Here is a 15,765-nt window from a genome sequence, read left to right as displayed (position 1 = left end):
GAAAATAATATCAAACAAATAGAAAGCATAATAGGAACTACTCTGCTCCTTCCCAGACTGAGGGAAGGAGGCTTTGGAATAAGGTTAATGTAACTTGAAGATCAATAAGAAATAAGCAACTTCTAAATGTGCTATATGTTCATTGCTTCAGTAGACTGGTTGCTATTGTATTAAAAAAAACTAAAAATTGGGGTGCCTGAGTGGCTCAGTCGGTTAAGCATCCGACTTCAACTCAGGTCATGATCTCACAGTTTGTGAGTTCGAGCCCCACGTCGGCCTCTGTGCTGATACCTGAGAGCCTGGAGCCTGCTTCAGATTCTGTGTCTCCCTCTCTCTCTCTGCCCCTCCTCTGCTCATGCTCTGTCTCTGTCTCTGTGTGTCTCTCTCTCTCTCCCAAAAATAAATAAAAACATTAAAAAATTTTTTTAAAAAACTAAAAATTAATGTTACATATTCCTGTGGATGGCCCATGTCTTCATTTTGCAGTATTTCATCAAACAAGTGATATTCTTCACAATGGATAGGTGGCTCTATTCCCACAAAACATGTCAGCTGACAGCTTGCACAGCATTTTACTTTTCTGCTGCTGGAAGTACTTTCAACAGTGCTTATCCACGATCCCTGTAATATAACAGTGAAGCACAGGACTAAACCCAGACCATTGGATGATAAACAATATGTATAGAAACCAACATAAAGCAATATTGATTTTTAAGATCACAGAGAAGGTATTAGTCAGGCATTTCTATTACAAGTGACAGAAACCCAAATTGGCCTAAGGAAAGAAAAGGAATAATGGTTCATGAAATTAAAAGTAAGTTTAAGAGAACTTCGGGTACAGCTAGATCCAGGGCTCGGTCTTCATTTGTATCTCCTTTCTGCTCTTTTCTGTATTGGCTTCATCCTGACCTTAAAGAACTCTGGGCTTACCTCCTGCCAGCTTTACAAAAGTGACAGCTTGTAAAGAGTAGATAGCACTAACAGAAGTCATGAGTTTTTTGCACTGACAGAGCACATGCCTTTTAAAAATAATAATAATAATAATAATAATAATCCCCGTGACAAAGGACATGCAGGCCTGCGATTGGCTGGGCCTGCTCGTGTGCTTAGCCCTGGAGTCCAGAAGCCAGGTCAGCCCTACGCCAACCACATTAACTAAGAGTCTGAGGAAAATGGCCCCTAAAGGAAAATCAAGGTGCTGTTACCGGAAAGGAGGAAAAGGAATATTGAACAGACAAAAACAGAAGTCTGCAAAGAGAGGAAAATGCTTCCTTCATCTTATACTGCTGATAAACTAAGTGTTCAAGGCACAGTGTGAAAACTCATTGCAGAAGGATGTATAACAAGACTTTTAGACTAAATAAGTGACAGTGATAAACGGAAGCCTTTTTTAAATCATTTCATCATTAAAAACAGAGGAGGAGAAAACGGGAGCCCGAAGTTAGTTCTCACTGTTGGACCGTTCCCAAGAGGTGAATCACATGGAGTGACAAGGACTGTGCCCACCCTGCCCTGTGCTTTGGGAGGCTGCCCTCACAGACCACGTCCACTTCCTCAATCTCTGGTTTCCATTTGCTTTCAGCTGGCGAAGCTCTGGCAAGAGATGGTAGGGCAGGAGGAAAGTGAGGTTCACTATTCCCTAAGCTACCTCCTTTTAAAACCGTAACTTCTGTCCTCCTCTTAAAACTGTAACTTCTGTCCTGGAGCCTTCTCATAGCAACAGCTCAGCTAGTAGCTACTGCTATAGCTCTGTCTCCGTTCTGATAAACATTCCCTCTCCTTGACCTTCAGATCTAGAGGTGGTAATGGCTTGTTGTTGCTTGCCCTGGGATATCTATCCATCCCTTACTGGCTTTCCTTAACTCTGCTCACACCTTTACAAATAGTCTCTTTATTCATCTTTTCTCAGTTACTCCTACCTGTGTTTACTGCCTATTTCCCTTTTTTTTGGGGGGTGGGGGACAGTGGATTGATCCCAAGGATCAATTTTGTAAAGAGATGAATTTCGTGTCTGGTTACATCTTGTTATTTCAGGGGTGGGGCAAGGAAAAGTCCTTCATCTCACTTGCCCCCTCACCTATTGATCTACAAACTACTGGGTGAATTTCCTTTAAATGGAGACAAAGCGTTTCGTTACACTATTATGGGGAAGACATAGCCTGTAAATTGCCCTAAGTTAAAATTGCTCCTCTATATACATGACTGATATCAGATTCTCTCTTGAGAGAGCATTTATGATAGAGGAAGATAGAACAGTGAGGCACAGAGTCTGTAAAGGATAAAGAAGATGGTGACATCAGCATGAAGACAATATCCTGGCGGGGGAAAGACTGTGTGTACCAAAGACAGACTTTTTCAACTTGTAATTTTGAAGTCTGGCTCTAGAGCTAAACCTCTCTATCAGCCTAGAACAAATGAGGTTACCCATAGTTAGGAGCTGAACTGTGTCTCCCCCAAAATGTATATGTTGAAGTCCTACCTCTAATCCCTCAGAAAGTGACTCTATTTGGAGATACAACTTTTAAAGAAGTAATTAAGGTAAAATGAGGTCAGGTGGGTGAGCCCTAATCCAAAATGACTGGTGTCCTTAAAAGAAGAGGAGATTAGGACAGATGGGAAGAAAGGAAAGACTGTGTGAAAACATAGAACAAAACAACCATCTATCAGCCAAGGAGAGAAGCCTGGAACACATCCTTCCCTCATGACCTTTAAATGAAACCAATCCTGCCAACACGTAGATCTTGTACTTCTAGTCTCCAAAATTGTGAGAAATTTCTGTTGTTTAAGCCACACAGACCACAGCAATTTGTTATGACAGCCCTAGAAAACTAATATACCCAAGGCTCCTAAAGTAAAGACTTATCTTCTGGGGGGTATTAAAAAAAAGCCCTATCCACAAGACCAAAAAAATAAAACAAAAACCCAAAAAACAAAAAGTCAATCCATTGTTTTAGCATTATGAAGCTGCAACTTCTAGATATAAACCCTAGGGCAAGCCATTTTGTTACCCATCTATTCATCAATGTATGCCATCAGATCCCGCATTTGGGGCAATAAAATTGTCAGTGTATTTATTTGCCAGCCATTTGAGGGAATTAACCCCATGGTTGGGCTCTTACCCATCCTACCAAATATTGGGACAAAGATCCATTTCTAAACAAGGACTTGGCATTTTGGGACTTTGTATGTTATCTCTTCTCACACGATGATGTGAGAATTCAATTGATGTGACCAGTAAGCAATAAAATAATAAAATAAGGTAAGATAAGATTCTTGGATTGTAGAGGTCAGTTGCCCACCCAACCCCTAGGTGTTGCTACTCCAACAAAGATTACAAAGGCACATAGTGCCTTCTCTGAGACTGCTGGGTCTCCTTACGCCCATACCCTGACCTAACCCAACCTTCTTAATTTGCAGGATTTGCTTGCTAAGAATTAGAGGTCTATTCAGTTTGTGGGTGGTTAGTGCCCGAGATGAAGAAGGGAGGTCGAAACAGCAACTGAGAACAAAGCAAAGAAAGAGCCCCAGGCAATCACATTTATTTTTTTCTCTCTCTGTAGGCATAAATACTACCAGGATACCTCCTGCTTCTATTGCAATTATTAAAAAGTAATAAGTCATGGGGATGTAATGTACAGTATAAGAGATGTATTCAATAATATTGCAATAACTTTGTATACCAACAGATGGTAACTACACTTATCATGGGGATCATTTTGTAATGTATAAAAATATTGAATCACTATGATGTACACCTGAAACTAATAGGATATTGTATGCCAGCTATACTTGATTTAAAAAAAAAAAAAAAGCAATAGAATTCCCCTTTGAAATTTGTGCCTGGGAGCATTGCCTTAGAAATAAATGTAAAAGCATCGAGTAGGTTTGGGGCTGATTAAAAAACAAACTCAAAGAAAATCAAAACTAAATTGCTAAGGCTTTAAAGATCTCAGCCTCGAAAATGGAATGTCATATGTGACAGAAGCCCTGCTGATGGAATCATTTGTTTCATCCTGTCTCATTTTAGTTTCATGTTCCAGAGCTGTTCATTTTTATTTACTTCAGTGAGGCTTCATGAGAACAATAGTTTGTATGAGCAAGTTTTTCCTTCAAACATATAAAATTAGAAGTTTTGTCTCCTTCTTAAATGCGGTATATGTTGCCCCCAGTGCCTAGTAATTTTTCCTGAGGAATACAACCGGATTCCCTTCACAGACTCTTGTTGGCGACAGACTCCATGGAAGCCACAGTACCTCACTCAGAGAGGGCTGCTCCTGGTGCAGAGGTTGAGAGCTGGGCTTCTGGAGCCATCTTCTGGGCTTCAGCCCAAAGGTCACCGACTTCCTAAGCTGCAGGCCCACAGGCCAAGTGCCTAAACTTCTGAGTTCAGTTTTCTCGCCTGTAACACGAAGACCGTGGCAATACCTGCCTCGTTAGCTTCTTGGGGGAATTGAGCAAGTTTTCACAAGTCAAGTACTCCCACTGGTATGGAACTTGTTCCATTTGCTAGGTAAGTGTTAGCTGCCGCCGGTGTTAAAGCAGCAGAGAAACAACACGTGACTCTCCCCACGTATTCACACCTCTCCGCGGTGGCCCGCGTGGTTAACTGGTCAATACCGCAGGCTGTGTTTTAGGGCCTCTGAGCTGGGCCTTTGGTGGTGGTGAGGTTTATGTGGCACCAGCTTTCTCAGTAGGCTTTTGTTTTGAAGATGCAGGAGTTGTTTATCTTTTTTTTTTTTTAATTACTTTAAACTTTCTCTACTCTGGCTGTAAGATTTAACAAAAAGGTATTCCGTATTATGTGTGTTCAAAAGCTGTACGTAGGGAGAAGGCAACTAATGTGACACATGAGAAAGGAGAAATGTCAAAGATGCTAAATGCAACACTCGACATTATTTTCAGGTGGGGGGGGTGGTGGTGAAGTTTTCTCATATTGTCTCATAGTAGAAAAATTCCCTTGCCTCTTTCCTTCCTATCAAACTCCATCCATGATTATGGTGGGAGAGAGGAAAATAGTAATTACTTTCCCCTAATTAGTTTCCAAATTGACGATCCCGTTGGATATGTTTAGTTTCATGTTGGTGGTGCTTTCCCTAATTTCCCTAATTCCCAGAATTTAATGTAATAATATCAATCCTTCAAGGACATAAGTTATCCAAGCCAAATTCTAGAAGTTCCATTGTGCTGTCCCAGCAGTGCATAAAACAAACTAGTGTGCACTACAGCCTGGAAAACCCACATGTTGTGTCCAAGGGAAGTCAAGAGTGAAAGCATCTTGTGTGTGTAGTGGGGGGGGGGGGGTTACTCTCTATGGATAATAATAGCACCCTACAGTTGTCCAGAATTTGAACCCAGAAATTATTAAAGTAGCCTTAAAGGGATTCAGAATGTCCAAGGAAAGGCCTTTGTGTACAGGAGTTTTCTTCTAAAGACATCAGAGGAAGCTAGAAAGCATGAAATGTAAAATGTAGCACCCTGATTGGTCAGATGGCAGAACACATAAAGGCAGAGGCAGCAGCCATTGGTGGATGAGGAGGGAACTTTGGCCAATGAATAGGAGAAGAAAGAGGAAACAGTGAGATGGGACAGAGAAAGGACTTGGGGGATGAGAAAGTAAAAGAGGAAAGAAGAGATACTAGCCAGAGGAAGAGAAGACTGTGAGAAGGAAACTCCTCTTTCTAGGGAAGGGTTTAACAAGGGAACTGATTTATTGAGAACACCCCATTCCGCCTTTCTAGGCTTAAGTATTTTCTGAGAGGCTTCTACCAAAGGGGGTGCCTCGGAAACAGAGGCTTGATCTACAAGTTCCCCAATTTTGAAGCATTCTTGTAGTCACAGGATGATTTTGTTGCTGTTGTTCTTGGGTTTTGCTTCTGTTTCTGTTTTTGTTATTTCCCAATGCCACTTGGGCTGTGATTATCTGTCTTAATATTTGTGTTTTTACTAAATTTGTCCTTCTATGTTTTTATTTAAAACTTAAAGAGGGGCGCCTGTTTGCCTCAGTTGGAAGAGCATGTGACTCTTGGGGTCCTGAGTTTAAGACATGTTGGCGCAGAGATGAATGACTAAAAAAAAATACATTAAAAGGAAGCCTTTTATTTTAAAAAAAACTTTAAAAATTTTCATATCAGTAATTAAATGGAAAGCCAGTATTACTTGCCAAGAATAAAAGGCAATGACAATAATAATAATAATAATAATAATAATAATAAAATGGAACAAATAATGCATTAAATTCTAGCCAGAAAGAAAGAGTTTAAGATGAACAAATGTTAGTAATGTGCTAAAGATATAGAGAACTATGAGATTTGTTCTTTGATGTAATCCAAAAAAGTGAAAATTGAAATGGGAAAATATATTCTCACTTTGTGAATCAATGTTACTCAATGTCGAAATACCACCCAAAGTCATTATTTTCTGATACCTGTTAAGACTAGTGGTATCCATTCCATGCTTTAGAGAGCACTGGGGCTATGAGCATTTCATTCCTTAGAAAAGACCATGCTCTTTACAAAGTATACGTTTTCTCGTTAGACCAGATAACAATGTTACCAGACTTAGTTAACCTGAGCCCCCTTCTAGGGACTAATCACCTCTGGAGGCTCTCAGGGCAAAGCCTAAGACCAGAGCTGGAAGAGGTGTCACCCCAGAGAAAGGCTGCCAAGGAGTCACTGAGCCCCTGAATGACATCCTATCACTGCATCTATTCCTGCGCTGTCCAGTATAGCAGCCTACAGATACACGTGGCTACTGAACACTTAAAAATGGCTAGTAAACACTGAGATGTGTTGATGGGGTAAAATGCACAGCAGAGTTTTTAAGACTGTGCAAAAAATAAAAAAACAAAAAACAAAAAAAAACCCATAAAACCTCATGGATAATTTTATACTGATTATGTGTTGAAATAACGTTTTGGATGTATTGGGTTTAATAAGACATTAAACCTAAGTTTGCTTGTTTCTTTTTAATTTTTAAAATATTTGAGCCAGTTTTAGCCTCACAGAGAAGTTGCACAGCTGTATAGAGTTCCCATATAATCTTCACCTAGCTTCCTCTCAAGTTAATATCTCACACAACCATAGTGTAATTCTCAAAACCAGAAAAAAAAATTTTAATATGAAATTTATTGTCAAATTGGTTTCCATACAGCACCCAGTGCTCATCCCAAAAGATGCCCTCCTCGAAACCCATCACCCACCCTCCCCTCCCTCCCTCCCACCCCCCATCAACCCTGAGTTTGTTCTCAGTTTTTAAGAGTCTCTTATGCTTTGGCTCTCTCCCACTCTAACCTTTTTTTTTTTCCTTCCCCCCCCCTAAGTTTCTCAGGATCCACATAAGAGTGAAAACATATGGTATCTGTCTTTCTCTGTATGGCTTATTTCACTTAGCATCACACTCTCCAGTTCCATCCACGTTGCTACAAAGGGCCGTATTTCATTCTTTCTCATTGCCACGTAGTACTCCATTGTGTATATAAACCACAATTTCTTTATCCATTCATCAGTTGATGGACATTTAGGCTCTTTCCATAATTTGGCTATTGTTGAGAGTGCTGCTATAAACATTGGGGTACAAGTGCCCCTATGCATCAGCACTCCTGTATCCCTTGTCAAAACCAGAAAATTAACATCGATCCAATATGATTAACTACAAATATACTCACATTCCACCACTTTGTCCTACTGATTTTGTTTTGTTTTGCTTCGTTTCCAGGACCCAATCCAAGGCACCATAGAGAATTTAGTTGTCATATTCCTTTAGTCTCCTCCAATCTGTCACATTTTCCTCAGTGTTTTCTTGTCCTTCATGATCCTGATGCTGTTGAAGAGTACTCATATTTCATTTTGCAGAATCCCCCACAGTTTAGGTGTATCTGATGTTTTCTCACGATTGGGTTGAGGCTATTGCTTTAGGGCAAGAAAATTGCAGATGAGAATTGTCCTTTTCCGAGCATCCCATCAAGGAGTATGTGATGGTACTGTGGCTTATTCCTTCTGACTTTTATTTAACGTGGCTACTACAAAAATTGTAATTATATAAGTGGCCCACAATATTGTTCTATCGGGCAGTGCTGGTTGATACCATACATAAGAAAATAAGTATGTGACTTACTAAAAGAGCATGTTCATAGCAGAAATGTATGGATTTAATCATCTAGATTTTCTAGGCTCTTTTGACGTATTTCGCTTTTTGATACTGATAACAACTAATGTTCGTTGAGAGCTTATTCTATGCCAGATTCTTTTGTGAACACTTACTTGCATTAAATAATGTAATCCCTACGAAATTTGATAAGGTAGATGCTGCTCTATTATCCCTGCCTTGCAACCAAGGGACACGAGCGACAAAGAGGTTGTAGGTTGTACAGCGTCCTTCAGCTTGTTAAGTGGCAGATCCAGAAATTGAACCCAGGGAGAGAATTCCAGAGTCCAGGCCTGTAAGCATGACCTTTTTTAAAAGCCACAGCATCAGTTAATTCAAATCCACCACTCAAGCTTCACCAACTGTAAACTCTGTTTTAATTCTCTCCTTTTCTATATAACACCAAATGGAAGAATTGACATGTATGTAAATTTCTACACCATGCTAAGAACTTAACACACGTTATCTCATGTGATGCTCATGGCAGTTCCATGTTACAAATACAAAAACTGAGAGCCTTAAAATCCCAACTGGCAGAGGCTGGGATTCACATAGTCCGCTCTTTTTTCCCATTATACTTCTGTATTCTCCAGTTGGCTCAACTGCATTTAAGTGTTTCGTTTTATCAGCTTGTTAAGGTTTAATAATTTTGTAAAAGCCAGTACTATACTATAGAGATCCTATCCATCAGGTTTTATGATAATGGATGATGACCCTGGTGTGTCTTCTCAGTTGCCAAAGGAAGAAAAATGGTATTCCTTTAGGACAAAGTACAAGAGTAGTTAGGTTCCAAGTATGGGAAACCTAATCACCTATGTAAGGAATACATAAGGTAACTCTAATGTTACCTTATAGAATGTCTGAGGGAGAAACCGAACCATTTGACCTGTTTGTAGTTAGCTAGGATCATTCCTTTTACAAGCAGTAAAAAAAGTGGCATCCATAGCACAGAAAGTGATACCAGGGGCGCCTGGGTGGCGCAGTCGGTTAAGCGTCCGACTTCAACCAGGTCACGATCTTGCGGTCCGTGAGTTCGAGCCCCGCGTCGCGCTCTGGGCTGATGGCTCAGAGCCTGGAGCCTGTTTCCGATTCTGTGTCTCCCTCTCTCTCTGCCCCTCCCCCGTTCATGCTCTGTCTCTCTCTGTCCCAAAAAAATAAATAAACGTTGAAAAAAAAAAAAAAAAAAAAAAAAAGAAAGTGATACCAAAATGGAGCTGCCTGTGGTCGAATACAGAATCCATTGTGTTCATCGCTACTCACTCCAGTGGCTGAATGGCAGAATCTTCTTTAATGAAATTTAATGAAAGAGTAGAACTGGGCACCTCTTCTTGGTGCTGTGCTGCTTCAGTGGAGACAGGCAGAACTGTGGCCCAGATGAAACATTCCAGTGACGCCTGAGGCCAAAGCAGAGAGGTCCGGTTGTTTCTATTGGTTCAGTTGGATTGCCCAAAGAAAAATCAAAGTAATGAGGTGATTAAAGAGTTGTATATAATTAAACATACTTGGGAGTATCAGGGTGGTTCATATTATTAGGTACTAAAAAGAAAAAATATGTGAATATGTATTTCTATAGGTTTCCTGCTTTGAAGTCCCAAGAATCATTTACATCTCAGTTTCCAAATATAGACACTAGGGGGTGCTGCGGAACCATACTTAACTCACAAAATAAAAAACACCCACCAATTCCATAGGCCTGTGTGCAATGCAGTATAAGAGGAAAGGTTTGGGGGTGGGGTTTTTTTGTTTGTTGGTTTTTTTTTAACAGTTTGCAGTATAGGCTCATAAAGATAACTCAGTAAATCCCTGTATTGCTAACAGAAGCAAGCACATCTCAGCATGAAGAGATGGGCAAATCCATGTAGTGATACCTTCCCTTGAATCATTCTGTTGAAAGAGATGACTGCCTGAAAACCTATGCACTTTTTGTCTTGCTTTGCTTTGGGGGATGGTGGGAGAGCTCCCCCTCAGAGCTCTGAGAAGGAAAGTGAGATGTCCTCGGAGAATTGCAACATTCAATGAAGGCAAGAAAGCCAGTTGATATCAATATGCATCTGCAAGGCTCATCTTGGTCCAATTTCTCTGTTTTCTAACCACAAACACACTTCATAGTGTCCCTCCTGTGCTTGCCTGACCAGCAGTAAATCTGTAATGTACAGAGAAAGATAAACTTGCCCTTGAAAAATTCTAGAAATTTAAAACAAAATGCATGTTTGCACACACGGGAAGGAAACAAAACAAGGAAACAAAGGCTACTGAGAACAGACCATGACCCCAGCACCCCCGGGATAGCTCATGGAACACTTGAAGAGAACAGTCAGGACACAGGCATGCGCCAACTCATGGAGAGCATGCCCTCTGGAAGTTCACTAGCAGGTCCAAGTCTGGAATTGTGAGAACTATGAACGATGATTAGAATTCTCGGGTGACCAAAGCACATGCAGTCATAGGCTGGACCATATGCAGCGAGGGTGGAGGGAAGCATCCTGCACTGAATACACAATGCACAGGCTGCCACCACTGACCACTCCTTACCTTATATTTCTCTCAAACAATGCTTTAAGGTGGGTGTTAATATCCTCATTTTCCAGATGAAGATGGGAATTAAACAGCTCACGATAACCCCCAAAATCACACAGCCAGCAAATGGCAAAGATAAGCCTATTGACTTCGAGACCCACGCCCAGACCTTACTTGCCTGTCCCTATTTCAGTGTGCTTGTCACTCTTCCAAGTGCGCCACATGCATCATGTCATTTACACCCATGATAGGTGCAACAGGTAGTTATTATGTCCATTTTGAAGATGAGGCGACTGATGCACAGAGAGGCTAAGAAGCCTGTCCAAGGTAATGAACGTAACTACAAAGTGATGGTGCATGGATTCAGAAGCAGACAAATGGGGCTCCCAAACTGTTGCTCTGAACCAAAGCAGGGTTCCCTCATGGCCCCTCATGGCCCCTCAGCAGGTGCTCAGGCATTTGCTGAGTTACATATTCCTGGACCAAAGGTCATGACTGCCAAAAAAGGAAAAGGGATTGCTCTCCCTGTACTGGGCATGAAATCAAGTAACACTGGTTTAGAGCTATATTTATGATATAATTTGGTTCTCACAACAGTCCTTAGAGAAAAGAATAATTATCCTCATGTTTAGGTGGGGAAATCTGTGCCAGAAAGGTTACTTAACCTACCCAAGGACATGCAATTAATAAATACCAGAGGCAAGACTAAAATGTAACATCTGTTTAACTTGGAGGCATTTCCACTGAAATATTGTTGAATAAGAAAAGCCAAACCCAAAAGAGTGCATGCAATTAACATGTGTAAAGAATTATATCATTTTGGGAAAAAAAAAAAAAGGATACATGTTAGGTTGTTAATCTAAGTTATAGCAGAAAGTGTGGTAAAAATGTAAAAAGTACAGACATCACACACTTAACATCTATGAAAATTATGCATGTGTATATATAAAAATATTTAAGAAATTTAAACAAAAGTTATAAAAACTAAAAATGAAATAATTTAATTAAAATTTGACAATATTCAATAGCCATTTCTAATGTATTAGTACGCTTTACTGTTATGGATGTATCTTTCTAATCCTGGATTATTCACAGAAATCAAAAGTGAGCATTACATTTAAGATTAAAATTCTGTATACATTCAAATTAAAGTCAGAAAGAAGTCCAGGGATTCAACTATCATTCTATGGTTACTCAACACTATTCTAGAAGTTCTGGTTTATGCAATAAGACAAGAAAAGGAATTAAGGGGTGAGAGCCTTGAAAAGGAAGACACAAAATGACACATGCAAGTAATCGAGTTATAAAAGAAAAACAAACATGTTGGGGTGCCTGGGTGGCGCAGTCGGTTAAGCATCTGACTTCAGCCAGGTCACGATCTCACGGTCCGTGAGTTCGAGCCCCGTGTCGGGCTCCGGGCTGATGGCTCAGAGCCTGGAGCCAGTTTCCGATTCTGTGTCTCCCTCTCTCTCTGCCCCTCCCCCGTTCATGCTCTGTCTCTCTCTGTCCCAAAAATAAATAAACGTTGAAAAAAAAAATTTAAAAAAAGAAAAACAAACATGTAAACATAACAATGACTTCATACAACATAGGAACAAACCTAGATAGCAATTTTTAACTAGAAAAAATTAACACTGGTGCATTTTAATTCCTCTATTACCTACCACCTACTAATTTCTAGCCTTCCAAGGTTCGACGCTATTATGTTTCTCTAAGTCTTAAAATTACCATCTTCTTTCTTTTCTTACTCATTATCAAAGCTTACTTTCCTCTTTGTAGAAGAAAAAAGACCTCCCAAAACTAATTCATACTAAAATGTGAATAATCACTACAATTCCCATATTATACCAAATATATTTCTTTACACATATTTTTTATTAATACACCTTATATTTTAGAGCAGTTTTTTAAGTTCACAAGAGAATTGAGTGGAAAGTAAAGAAAGTTTCCATATACCCCATGTCCCCATGAATGCACAACCTCCCCTACTATCAAAATCTCACACCAGAGCAATACACTTGTTATAGTTGACAAACCTACACTGACATATCATTATCACCCAAAGTTTGTAGTTTATAATAGGATTCACTCTTGGTGCTATACTTTCTATGCAGTTTAACAAATGTATAATGACATGTATCTATCATCATAGAATCATATAGAATAGTTTCAAGGCCCTATAAATCCTCTGTGCTATGCCTATTCATTACCCCCCTCTCATAACCCTGGCCACTAGTAACCTTTTTACTGTCTCCATAGTTTTTCCTTTTCCAATGTCATATTGTTGAAATCATGTAGTATGTAGCCCTATCAGATGGGCGTCTTTTACTTTGTAATATTCATTTAAGTTTCCTTCATATCTTTTCATGGCTTAATAATTCATTTCTTTTTAACAGTGAATAATCTTCCATTATTTAGATGTACCAGTTTGTTCATTCACTTACTGAAAGACATCTTGGTTGCTTTCATGTTTTGGCAAGCATACATAAAACTGCTATAAATATCTATGTGCAGGCTCTTGTGTAGACATTTGTTTTCAATTCATTTGGGTAAATATCAAGGAGTCCAATTGTTGGTTTATATGGTATACCTATGTCTAGTTTTATATGAAAATGTCGACCTGTCTTCCAAAGTGGTGGTACCATTCTGCATGTCCATCAGCAAAGAGTAAGAGTTGCTCCACGTTGTTGCTAGCATTTGGTGTTGCCAGTGTTGCATATTTTGGCCATTTTAATAGGTGTGTGATGGTATCTCATTGCTGTTTGAATTTGCAATGTCCTGACGACATATGATGTGGAGCATCTTTTCATGTTTATTTCCCATCTGTGTATTTTCTTTGGTGAGGTGCCTGTACAAGTCTTTGCACGTTTTTAAAATCAGGCTGTTTTTTGGGACACCTGGGTGGTGCAGTAGGTTAAGCGTCCGACTTCAGCTCAGGTCACGATCTCGCGGTCCGCGAGTTTGAGCCCCGCGAGTTTGAGCCCCGCATCGGGCTCTGGGCTGATGGCTCAGAGCCTGGAGCCTGCTTCCGATTCTGTGTTTCCCTCTCTCTCTGCCCCTCCCCCGTTCATGCTGTGTCTCTCTCTGTTTAAAAAATAAATAAGCGTTAAAAAAATTAAAAAAATAAAAATAAAATAAAATAAAATCAGGCTGTTTTCTTGTTGAGTTTTAAGAATTCTTTGTATATTTCTGATAATAGTTCTTTATCAGATGTGTTTTTTGCAAATAATCTCTCCCAGTTCATGTCTTGTCCCCTCATTCCCTTGACATTGTCTTTCACAGAGCAGATGTTTTTAACTTTAATGAATTCTACCTTATCAATTATTTCTTTCATGAATCATGCCTTTGATGTTTTATCTAAAAAGTTACTGCCATACCCAAAACCATCTAGGTTTCTCTCCTGTTATCTTTTAAGAGTTTCAACATCACTCCTCATCAGGGAAATACAAATCAAAACCGCACTGAGATACCACCTCACACGGGTCAGAGTGGCTAAAATGAACAAATCAGGAGGCTATAGATGCTGGAGAGGATGTGGAGAAACAGGAACCCTCTTGCACTGTTAGTGGGAATGCAACAGTGTGGAGGTTCCTCAAAAAATTAAAAATAGACCTACCCTATGACCCAGCAATAGCACTGCTAGGAATTGACCCAAGGGATACAGGAGTGCTGATGCATAGGGGCACTTGTACCCCAATGTTTATAGCAGCACTTTCAACAATAGGCAAATTGCGGACAGAGCCTAAATGTCCATCAACTGACGAATGGATAAAGAAGATATGGATGAAGAAGATGAAGAAGATTCCATATACAATGGAATACTACTTGGCAATGAGAAAGAATGAAATCTGGCCCTTTGTAGCAACATGGATGGAACTGGAGGGTATTATGCTAAGTGAAATAAGTCAGGCAGAGAAAGACAAGTACCATATGTTTTCACTCTTATGTGGATCCTGAGAAGCTTAACAGAAGACCATGGGGAGGGGAAGGGAGAAAAAAAAAGTTACAGACAGGGAGGGAGGCAAACCATAAGAGACTCTTAAATACTGAGAACACACTGAGGGTTGATGGGGGGTCGGGGGAGGGGAAAGTCGGTGATGGGCATTGAAGAGAGCACTTGTTGGGATGAGCACTGGGTGTTGTATGGGAACCAATGTGACAATAAATTACATTTAGTATAAAAAAATATTTTCAATATACCAAAAAAAAGTTTTATAAAGTTTTGGGTTTAATGCTTAGGTCTGTTTTCCATTTTGAGTTAATTTTTGTGAAGAGTTGAAGATCTGTGTCTAGATTCACTTTTTTTTTTTCCTATGGATGACCAGTTGTGCCAACATAATTTATAGAAGAAATTATCTTTGTTCCATTATATTGCCTTTGTTCCTTTGCCAAAAACCGAGTAACTACATTTATATGGGTCTATTTCTCAGCTCTCTGTTTTGCTTCCTTGATGTATTTGTTTATTCTTTCAGCAATAAGACACTGTCCTGATTATTCTGGCTTTATAAGTCTTAAAGTCAGGTATTGTCAGTCCTGAAACTTTGTTCTCCTTCAATACTGAGTTGGCTATTTTACATCTTTTGCTTCTCCATATAAACTCTGGGACCAGTTTGTCCATATTCACAAAATAACTTTCTGAGCTATTCATTGGGATATGAATGAATCTATAGATCAAGGTTAGGAAGAACTGATATATTGACAATATTGAGTCTATCAGTGAATACCTCTTTAGTTAGTTCTTGCGGTGCCTGGGTGGCTCAATCAGTTATGTGTCCAACTCTTGATTTTGGCTCAGGTCATGATCTCATGGTCCTAAGATCAAGCCCCACATAGGGCTCTGCACTCACAGTGTGGAGCCTGCTTGGGTTTCTCTTTCCTTCTTTCTCTGCCCCTCCCTCATAATCTCTCTAAATAAATAAACACTAAAAAAGACTTGCTATTTAATTCTTTAATTTTGTTCATCAGAATTTTGTAGTTTTTTTCACATAGATCTTAAACATATTTTATTAGGTTTATACTTAAGTATTTCAGAGGTACAAGCAAAAGGAGGTTTCTAAAAGACTTCATATGCTGAAGAAGACTCACGAAATACTGGAGGTCTAGCTA

General features: G+C 39.6%; 1 long non-coding RNA gene across 1 annotated transcript; it reads right to left on the bottom strand.

Annotated features, from left to right (window-relative positions):
• Window positions 1-374: 374 nt before the first annotated feature.
• Window positions 375-11,461, bottom strand: LOC123379249. Its single transcript, XR_006583481.1, has 3 exons — window positions 9,403-11,461; window positions 7,664-7,907; window positions 375-621 (listed from the first exon to the last, which is right to left on the bottom strand). It is a non-coding gene; the product is annotated as an uncharacterized LOC123379249 (long non-coding RNA).
• Window positions 11,462-15,765: the final 4,304 nt, after the last annotated feature.

This window comes from Felis catus, chromosome C1, assembly GCF_018350175.1.
Source record: "Felis catus isolate Fca126 chromosome C1, F.catus_Fca126_mat1.0, whole genome shotgun sequence".
NCBI lineage: Eukaryota > Metazoa > Chordata > Mammalia > Carnivora > Felidae > Felis > Felis catus.
This window is presented reverse-complemented; position numbering and strand designations above follow the sequence as displayed.